General features: G+C 38.7%; 1 long non-coding RNA gene across 1 annotated transcript; it reads right to left on the reverse strand.

The window, feature by feature from the left end:
- Positions 1-1,292: 1,292 nt before the first annotated feature.
- LOC126635574 (uncharacterized) lies at positions 1,293-11,000 on the reverse strand. Its single transcript, XR_007627747.1, has 3 exons — positions 10,873-11,000; positions 3,164-3,224; positions 1,293-1,317 (listed from the first exon to the last, which is right to left on the reverse strand). It is a non-coding gene; the product is annotated as an uncharacterized LOC126635574 (long non-coding RNA).
- Positions 11,001-11,221: the final 221 nt, after the last annotated feature.

Consider the following 11,221-nt stretch of genomic DNA (forward strand, 5'->3'; position numbering starts at 1 on the left):
ATAGAGGAAAGTTGCTGCTGATGAGCCTGATTTCCTGAAACCTGACCTGATAGAATGGAGGACGCAAGGAATATGGAACATTAATGGTTTTCTGATGATGTTCTGTATTAATCTCGGGAGAAAACCTCCTTTGGAGAATGTTTCCAGCAGATAGCCTGGGACACTCTGGAGTAAGCATTTTAGTAAGAAGCAGCAAGCTTTGTGTTATCAACCCTCCTGAAGCTGCAGCAGCAGTAGTATATTAATATAAATTAGCATGAACTGTCACAAACAGGCTGAAGTGAAGGGCTAAAACTGTCAGCCACCACAGAAGGGCTTTTACATTCCTCCTGGCCTCCTTAACGGGACTGACAGTCTATACTTCAACATACAGTGGAAAATTAGAGAGTAAGCCACAAAGATCCAGGGAAAAAAAAATCTGGAATCACATAAATGTCAGATTGACCAAGGAACTGCTTTTCTTGCATTTATGAGTGAGATTTCACTCCTGCAAATACAGTAAATAATTCTGTCCCAGTTTAAATGAGACACAGGCGTTTTGCTGAGGATGAATTATGAGAAAAAGACCCAAACTCCTCCCTCTAAGCAATTATAAATCTGAAATTAGGAGGCTCCAATTGAGGGAAAAAAATTATGGAAAAGGGAAAAATAACAGCCCTTTATTAAGAGGTATGTTTGTATTGGCAGAAACAAGGAAAGAAAACAAGTAAAACAACCAAACAATGCTCCTATACCCACAAATAATCCCCTTCAAAACACACCAATAAACAAGCAAAGAAAAAAAAGGTAAACAGTTCAGTTTGTACCCTTTGGTGCAATTCTAACCACAGTCAACAGGGGGCACTGTTGGGTCATGGGGATGTAGAGCTTGTAGTGTCCTGTGCCAGTCACCAGGTGGCGCTGTTGGATCACTGGAGATGCAGAGCCTGCAGTTCTTTATGCCGGCCAGCAGGGGGTGCTGTGGAATCACTGGTCATTGCCATATGGGGGTAACACCCTCCAGGGTGTGCTGGAGAAACCAAAAAAAAATGGGTTTCCCTCCTCTCCCCCACACACTGGGAAAGGGGAGAGAGAGAGGGGAGAGAGTAAAGGGGGAGAGAAACAACAAAAAAAGTCCTCCCCAATGGGAAAAAACCCCAAAACCTCACTCTGTTCGGCTGGTCGAATCGTGTGGCACAATCCTCTCTCTCACCCTGATGTACACAAGGACCACCGCCAGGAAAGAAACAAATGGGAATGGGGAAGGGGAAAAAACCCTCCAGAAAACAGCTCCTCTCTGATGAAAAATCCAAGCAGGATCTACAGCAGGCAAGCAGGCTGAGAACAGAAAGAACCACCGAGCTTCCACTCTGACCCCCTTCCAGCCTCCGCAGCAAGCCCAAAACTCCTCCCCTCATTTCCCAGGAGATGAGAGAAAAAAGTAAAGAGGAGCTCATCCTCCCCGTTTCCTAGGAGATGAGATTCTGAGCAATTAGCCAGAAAGCCATTTCTTTTGTGTCCTTTAAGTGCCCACTTATCAACCCTGCACAAAGTGGGCAGAGGGAAGGGAAAAAATTCCTGCCCAGTTTCCAAGAACCAGCAAAACCATGACAAATTCAAAATCCTTCTTGTGCCTGAGAAGGAGGGGAGTCTTTTCCTTTACTGACAGAGGTGTATTTCTGCTGGCCCTTTCTATTAGTGAATATGTTTTCAAGTGGTACCCATGCAGCATAAGTAACTGGGGGAAGTGAGTGACTTCTAGTTTTTACACCAGTTGAATTTTTGAGAGTAATCCAGTAGTATGTTTTCAAAATCATAGGTGAATAAGAGGAAGCTGAGCCTTTGGTTAAATGGAGGGAACAATAGGGCAGCAATTAACTTTGAAAAGTCAACAGTGAGTAAATTAGGCATACAATTCAGAACAAATAAACATGGGAATATTCTGCTATTTCTCTGAAGTGGTTTTCAGGCTACCCTCATGGGGAGTGTTGATCACTGGATCAATTCCACTCAATGGAAAAAGTTTCTATACAGCTTTGACTGTCTTTCCATTTTACCTGATGGTGGTTTTTCATCCAGTGGGTAAAGAAGTGGCACTTGCAATGGCCAGACTTACAATATTCCATCTGATGTTTCTGGTTACACTTTTCCTGAACTTGCTGTTGCTGTTTATATATTATGTCTCTGTGCAGAGCCTGCTTCCTCTGCACCATTCTCACTCAGAAAGAAATAGGAGGTTGTTAGGAATCATATCGCTTTATTCAAGTATCACTGACCATAATCAGTAGGCAAGAAAGAGCACCTTCACTGTCTGCTAAAATGGAGTCAGTGGGGTTTAGCTCAAAGCACAGTGCAGCAGCAAACTTGATAACTATTACTCCTTTTAATTTTATCTCAGCCTATTCTTAAATCTCTAGCAAGTGTACATACATTTTTTGAGGATCTTTACTAAAAATAGACCAAGCGTGCTAATTTGGCTGTAAACATAATACATCTGGCATCTTTGAAGTAAGATGTTTCATGATTTCACTGAAATCAAAACAGCTTACTAAACTGTTAATTAAGCATCCTCATCTGGTGGGCCACAGCCTATAGAAATAAAATTGTGAATAGTAAAATGAAGGAAACATAAAAGGAGTTTCTTTTGATCTGGAGGTTTTCCCCATCAGAATGAGATCACGAATGCTTCATTATGTTTTATAGACTGACGGAAGTTCAAAGCTAACACTAGACAGAAATTGGTTGTCATTACTTAATTAAATATAGATCATTCAATCAGATATGGTTGTTGGTTATGGTAATTCCTGCAAGACTGCATCCATGAATAACAACAGCAACAATGGGAATCATACAGGGTCACAAAAATGTTTAGTCTCTCCTTGGAGCACCATTTCTACTGATGGAAATAAACTTAAGCATTTTACTATGGAATGCCAGAAATAAAATAGGAAATAAGATGATGGGGACATTGAAAAAGATGCAAGTTTCATCTAATATGGAGCTGTCCCCAGCTGATTGCCAAAGGACCAAGGATGTGCCTCTACTGACCGGGGGTAGCAACAAAAGCCCATTATTGACTACCTTCAGTCAAACATCTCTGCAAAATCTGCCTACAGAAAGGAGCTGGGGATTCAGGAGCAAAGCAAAGCACCTCTACAGAGCTTGATAAGAGGAATTCACTCACTCCAAGTGCAAAAACCATCCATGGCCCAGGTCCTGCTGTCACACTGCTCAAACTCTGAGATCTGGGAAAATGAGTAAATAATAAAGAACTGGTCAGGACTACAATTTCCAATGAATTTGGTGTAAAAATACATAATTCATTGCTCACATATATCTTCAAAAACTGGGTGCTGCTGAAAATGCCTGCCAGTTTTGTAGAAAGAAATTGGTTAAAACTCTTGAAAATATAAAATGTATGCAAGCACTTGCTTTGAATACCAATCATAAATGAAGACCCTACTTCTTCAGGAACTCCTTGACATAGTTGTATTCTCTGGACTTCTTGGGAGGATTTTTTCACATCAATACATCCTTTGTTTTATGTCGGGGAAAAAAGTGAAAGAGCTCTGAATATATACATACATATATATATGTATGTAACTGCATATGATGGTTAAAGGAAATTTATAGGAAACTATGTTAAGCAAATAATTTTTTAAAATTAACATCTGGTATAAGTGAATATGACACAAATCACATCTAGCTGGAGTGAGCTTTTACTTACTATAGGAAAGGTATTGATATATAGTGTAATACAGAATGGAGAATAACCAGACTTTTTCCATTTGCCTCAAGACCTTTCCATTGATGTTACAGCTTCCATCTTTCATCTAAGAGTTGTTATGGCCATTTTTGATATCACTGTTATAAAAAATCATTAATAATATGAAACTACAATTATTTAATTGGATGCTGTGATACAGTAGCCTGGAGAGTTTAATTATGATACCCATATGAGAGCAATTGCATTCAGAAATTTGAACAGGATCAATCTGATTTGAGAATTAAATCAGCTAAAAGAAATAATAATGTGCTCTTTCATTTCCTCCCCCATTTCCAGTGCTAGTACTCAAACAATACCTCCAAGAATATTCCTGCATAAGCCTCCCTTTGGAGGTATTTTGCTGTCATACTTCTATGGGAAGTTGGTTGCTTTCATTACTCCTCCTGGGAATACAGGCTATTAGCACCTCTAAAGTAATTCTGCCCCTGCAAATATTTCTGGAGGAGAAATGACTGCGGATGAGGCAGACTGTCGATCTGTGTAGAAAGCAGTAGCTTTAATGAGCAAATCCATGACAAACAAGACATTTGGGGATGAGAGTAACAAACAAGCAGCCACAGTAGGTTCATTCCTAGTCTGCTGTATTTCTGCTTTTGGATGGGTAGAGGTACATTTTGAGAGAACTACTGGCACAAACACACAGCTGAAGAAAGCATAGAAATCATTCCCAAGGTTGTACTGAATGACAATACTTTTTTTTGAAAGAAAAGTTATACCAACGTTTTCCAAGCTATAAACTGGATCTTGTATATGTGCATTAAATGTCCACTGAGCACCTAACACATGGCTGTGATTGAAGAACGTAAAAATTCCTCAAAATTTGGGTTTTCTTGCAGATGGGAAGGAAGAAATCAAGGTTCTAGGTTTAGCCAAGTGCTTGGTATTTATTTTTGAGGTCTGATTCCTGGCCTTACTGACTGCAAGGAACTCCTTGTCAACAAAACAGCACAGAGATACATCTGCTTTACCCGGTTTGGTTCACAAGGTCTCCAGCTCTGAAAGTCTATTTGAAACTGTGAGGAAGGCAAAGAAGCTTTTCAGATTCAAGCAAACTGTCCTTTCTTGAGGAAAACTTCCCAACCACCACTGATGATGCAAGGGACAGAATATCCTGTGCTAAATAAAAGCAAAGGGCTGCTCAGATTGTTCCAGCTCTACTCGATCCTCAGGGCAGGAAGAAAGATTGGGGGTTTTGTCCCTGTGCCTGGGACAGCCAGGCAGGACAGTTTTGTGGGGCAGGACAGTTTCTCAAGGGTGAAACAGAGTTCACCAGGAATATGAGTGTTCATATCTCTCACCAGCACTTTTACTGGACTTACTTCAGTAGTTTGACAAGAGGGCATTTGGTCCTCTGCAGGATTTTCTGTTCTTTTTGCATCATTGCAGTCCCTTTTTTTCCAATTTGATGCTCTGGTAGGAAAAACACAGGAGATGACATGTGCCTGAGCTGCTAACATTGAAATGTGCATTAGGTGAAATTTTACAAAAATTAGGGTCTGTTCACTGCAAGCACAGTTTTACAAGAGTTTCTTTGTCCAACATATGAACCATAAATAGTCTCAAAGCAAATAGAGGCAAATGAGCAGTCTGATGTACAGTGAGTATTTAGGAACAATAAAGTAGAATAAAAAAAGGTAATTTCCTCCAGGGTATTGCCCTTGAATCTGGGATTTTCTGGGTGCCTCACATAAAGTTTTACTGTTTGACACAGGAGTAAAACTTCCATCTAATTTTACTAATTTCAATCATTATCTCCTTTCTTTTATAAGATTAGTATGCTCAATAAGAATGGTTTCAGCTAATGTGGGTAATTTAATTGAAAGGCTATTCAACAACCTATTTCTTGAGCAAATGTTCCAAAGAGTCTTTCCCAACTTATTATTTGGTTTCACAGAGTTTAAGGTTATGTTAAGAACTACAAACCCCCTGATTATTTATTTAAAGGAATCCAAATATAGTTTCTTCTAATGCTTTTGTACCTAGAGAATAAAACAGCTGTCAGCAATCTGTTCTTCTGAGAGGCGTTCATGTGAACACTAAGTCTGTTGTTTCTAATTTCAAAAATACAACCACAGTCAACAGTCAACCGTAGACAGGTGTGCAGTCCAAATATAAATTTTGTATTTGCCAGCACATATGCACATTAAGTATGAAGATGGTAATACTGAATTTTACCCAGTGGAACAGTAAGAGCTCTAAAATTAATATCAAATGCCTTGACACTGTCAGATGGTTACCAGGTGCCTTACACCATGAATTTCACACTGTTAGGGGCATGATTTCTGGTACAATATGTCACTGAAATTGCCAAATTCAGGTGTTGAATTATGTAGGGTAAAATTTCTTATGCTGGACAGATTTAAGTGGTTTCATGCATGGAAGTTATTTTTGTCCCATGGGCTCTGTGAGCACTTAATATAGACATTTTGAAGTGGACAAGCTAAGGATCATTGAACAAGGTCACCTGCTAAAGTGCTGCAATCCCCCTTTTTATGGCCAGGTTGAATAGATCCACAATTTTTCTGAATAAAACAAGGTTTTATTCTATAGTTCTGAATAAAATAAAGTCCCAGCTTCAGACTTTTACTTTTCATACAGTAAGTAGAAAAGTATATGATAAGGGCCTGGCCATGTTGATATCAACGGCAAAATTCGTATGGAATTTTAAACTCTGGCCACTGACTCTAAATGGTACTATTATAATATCAAAAAATGAATTAGATAGAGACTGAGCATAGAAGTAGGAGTTGCTTCATTTAGTATAACACATTGTGTGAATTAAAACTTACTTTTTGTCTTTGTTTCTTCTCAGCTAAGAACAGCAACATGTCTGAGCATGTGTGGAAGAACTTGTGTGGAACCTCAAAGTGCATATTGAAGTTCCCGTGGAGTTTCTTTTTCCATGAAACAATGTGCAAACATTCTTTTTAAAAAAGGGAGGGGAAGTTGAGGAATGAAACCAAGCATTCTAAGGTATTCCTGTATGAGAGTCTTATTTCATTTAGCCAGAAATAGGGGGCATGCTGGACAAAAGGAGCATATTTTGACATGAGGGCACATTCGCTGCAACCATGAACATTCACACTCTCACTTTGCTCACAACTCCCTTTTTTCCCAAGTTTGTGTGCATGCCTGGAATGTGTTACATGTCCACACATTTCTTATACAAGTGTGGGACTGGAAATTGCCACCATGTGTGCCTCCATCTCTAAGCATGGGAACACACTCTCTGCTGCAGTGGCTGGGAGCATTTTCGATGAACAACCAGGACACCATCAAAAGCCATTGAAGCGGCAGAATAAACAGAGCACTTTACTGATAGCATTTTATTGCTTTGAAGGAAATGTCTGAGACTGCTAGTGATCCAGAGAGTCTCTTTAATTGGCCTATGGCTTTTTATTTAATAAAGTTTTGATAAGTCCAAGTTGATCTTGAGTAATGTGTTGGTATGGAAACAATCTAGTTCAAAGGATGATTAATCCGTTCCAGTGTGATAAAGTGTTAAGCAGGGATAATTAATTCCAGATTTTTAGATTCAAGAACTTGAGCTTCTGCATGGTTAATCAAACACATAATATAATGTGTAAGATAATGCAGAAAGTCTGATCACATCTCACATGTCCCGCCAGAAGCCTCATCTATCAAAAAAGAAATAATCTCATTCTTGAAGCAACTTGACAGTGCAATCAGACACTGCACCAGAAACTATTCATTTCACATCTAGCCATCCATCCAAAACATAGTGGTTGAGCATTCATCTTGCAAGGATTTCTGTAACCCACATGCTCTTTCACACGACTTTCCCAGTATATATGAGCCTTCATTTTGATCTCCTGTTGGAAGTCCTCAATTTATATCATTCTAGATCAAAGTGAATGTCAAATCACTAAAATCTGGAATCAAATCTGGCAACCTTGAACATACCTTTAAATAATTTGACCAGATGTAGTGTACAGTTCTCAGATGCATCCCCATATTTTGGGAAGTGAACTCTGACATGCAAAATGAAGTATGAGATTCACTACTAGAAATCGATATTTATCCAGGAGGTAATAGTTACAATAAAACACACTTTCCCCCTATTTAAGTAAAGGATACTGTGAGACAAATAAGGCTTCAAAACATAAGATTTTGTCAAAAAGAAAGGAAAACCCAGTAAATTTAGGATGTTTCTGAATAAGTAAGGATATTGGTAGAGAAGAAATTGTAGGGGACAGTTGCTGTTGTAGTCTTCCTGTAAGATTTGGGCTACTTATGCTAGAGGCAGAGAGGAAAATTGTCACCAGAGAATAATTACAGAGTTCACACTGACATCTTTTTGGCATAATTGCCTTGTTTCCTGTACTTGATTGGCCAAATTACAGCTGTCACTGCAATATGTCATTTTTGAAAAAAATGAAATGGTTATTCAAGACAAGGTCTTCGCTGTTGAGTTGTATAATCCTCATGAAGTACATCATTTGGAGTTTCTGAAAATTCCACAGCTAATGTAAATACTAAGATATAAAGCAAAGACAAAATGGAAAGGAGCAACAAGTCTTGGGGCTAAATTACATCTTCACTTGGACTGTTGCAGCTGCAGTGAATAGAAAAGTCAGGCATTAGACTCTAATGTGTGCAAATGTATCTCCAATGTAATTACGATCTGACTTCCAAAATAGGTTTTAGAAAATTATAAAAAAGCTATGCTTCTTTCTGCCTGGAAAAAAGTTTGAAGGAAAGAAGTCACTTCAGGAGTTTCAATGTTGTTCAAAGAAACGACAACCACATCACCAAGGTGTCCTTTAGAAACTGTGGAGTGTGATTGGACCAAGTAACGTGAGTTCACCAAAAAGCATAATAAGATAGAATGCTTAGAGGGTTTGTGAGAAATCATGCTTGGGCACTTGAAAATTTTCTACTTTTTCTGACTGTTCAAAAGACACCTTCACAGAAAGAGACACAATTTTTCATTATGGGATACTGAAAAGTGCTCCAAAATGGGCAGAATTGGATGGATGGAAAAAAGTTCGTATTTTAACACAGAATTGTAGTTCATTAAAGACAGTGAGGAGGCAGAAGAGAAATTAAAAACTTGACATTCACCATTTAAAGCCAGATATAATGCCAGGAACTGAGAAATTTATTAGATTACTAGAAAGAAACAAGACTAATTGTATAAAATTTTCCCTATTTCAGGACATTAGCTTGCTAACTGAGGCCAGAAGAACTGAAACCTAGCAAGCAGTATTTTATAAAAAATAGGAACTGCAGCTGATACCACTGTTCCCAATACCCCTAGCAGATGTGAGTTCCTTAAACACACTAAGTTTGGGAGTTTGGAACCATGCCAAGAATGCCATCAATAAGCAGCCCCTAGCAGGATTCAAAGGATATCTTCTGCTACATAGCAGCATGGAGGTTTTGTTTCTGTTAGTGTGATTTATTTCATTCTGTAGAGCTTCTTTTTGATTCCGATGTTTGGATGACGGGTCTACTAGAAACATGTCATCAGAAGACAACCACATTTCCCCTCCATTATTATATGTGCAAAAGAGAATCAGCAAGACTGCCACCTCTGAATGCTCCTGGTTGGGGAAATCTCCAGGGAAATACAAGCATAGGAAGAAATATTTAAATGTCTATTTCTGCATCACATGGGCTTCAGAATATGTCAGAGCCTGAGTATAACTGCATTGAGTTACTAAGGGTTGGAATAACACCAGTAAATGTCAAACAATAATTGAACACTCAGAGAACTTGAGCTCCATTTTTGTCTATGGAGACATTATAAGATTATATCTCTTCATAAATATCCATGTGAAATTTCTCCTAAACCACAATCTTAATTAAACAAGACTTAATAAAAGTAGGAAATTTATTTTAAATGGAAAAAACCCTATTTTTTTATTTTTTGCACTCCGGCAAAGGATTTGCACAAATGCTTAGAAGTTCCTAGGTTTGTTTCTTTCTTCATATTTCTCCAGATTTTTTCCTCTAGAAAGAGAATGAAATGTTAATACAAAACAGTTCAGGGTTTGCATCATATTAATATACTGATTTTCTCAAGAGAAGAGGAAATCTTATTGTGGAGGAACAGGCAATGTCCTGAGGACAACCTGAAATGCCAACTTAGCATTTTTGCGCTTCAAAAATATCTTTGACGTTTATAAACATCCATGATGGTAAAATTGAGGCTGTTAAAAATATATGGTTTACTTCAGTAGTTTATAATTCACAGTGGTATTTAGTGGGTGGAGTTGTAAATTAGTAAGTGGACTGCTGCCACAGCAGAGTAGGCTGCTGGTCTGCAAAGGAGAATCGTTGCTAAGAATAGGAATGTGGTCATGATGGTAATGAACAAGGGCTCGGCCTGCCTGAAACGTTGATGGGAGATCAGGAGATGTTTGTTGGATGTGTAACAGCTGCTCTAGAAATTAGATGTTATCAAAGATTTGTTTGAAAGATTGAATTGGATGAAAGGCATGCAAAGCTTAACCAGAAAGACCTGGTTTCAATTTTTAGCAGCACCACCTAAAGGCAGGGCAGCAAATGAAATATTTATGTTGTCGATAAATTGTAAGGTACAATTTTACAGCCAACAAAATCCTATATTTATTCTGCTGCAAGAGGGAGGTAAGATTGCAGCAGTCTCTACACATGAAAGCATCTTTCTTCCTTTTGCTTGTAAATGAAGTAGATTGATCTGCCATGAAAGCATTATAATATGTTAATCAGCTATTTGATCTGGTATGTCAAAGGCTTAAACAAAAAAGTCAGCTACTCCCTGGAAACAATACTAATGTCCTCAATAAATTCAGCATTTTAAAGACACTAGATTTTCTGGAGCAGGGAGGGGGATGAAGACAGGGAATACATACTTATCACTAACCCTTTGGACTATTAGTAGCTGTAAAAAGCCTTATCCCAAGGTTGCAAGCCAACAGCATTATATCAGAAATCCTGAGTGAAGGGTGCAGATAGACAGATGTAGATGGCAAGGTAAAAACCATGCCACCTTCAAACTTTTTGACACTTCATTTACTGAGTGACAGCTGCTATGGGATTGCTGTTCAGCCAGTCATAGTCAAGAAAATATTCTGAACCCAAATGCATAACAGACTGACCTGTGTGACTGCAATAATTTCATGTTTTTGACTGCTTGAATTCCCAATCAGCAGACACCAACACAGTGCTCTCACTTTTCTGGCCTTAAGAACCATACTTGCGCTATGTCAGCCTCAAAGTGATCCACAGGAAACTTTCACTGAAAAGAAAACAAAACAAAAAAAATCTGTATGAAATCATTGTGTCTCCTTCACACCCTGCACAGCCCTTTCCTATGGGGCCCTGCTTTGATCCCTGTTTGTGCTGGCCAGCTCTCAGCCCCCCAGTGCAGTAAGGGTTGCACACAGATGTTACACTGCTTAACAGTTTGTCAGCAGAGTAAAACAGGTCCCTTATTCTATAGAAAAA

Source organism: Myiozetetes cayanensis, unplaced genomic scaffold (assembly GCF_022539395.1).
Source record: "Myiozetetes cayanensis isolate MyiCay16 unplaced genomic scaffold, myiCay2020 scf12, whole genome shotgun sequence".
In the NCBI taxonomy this organism is placed as follows: Eukaryota; Metazoa; Chordata; class Aves; order Passeriformes; family Tyrannidae; genus Myiozetetes; species Myiozetetes cayanensis.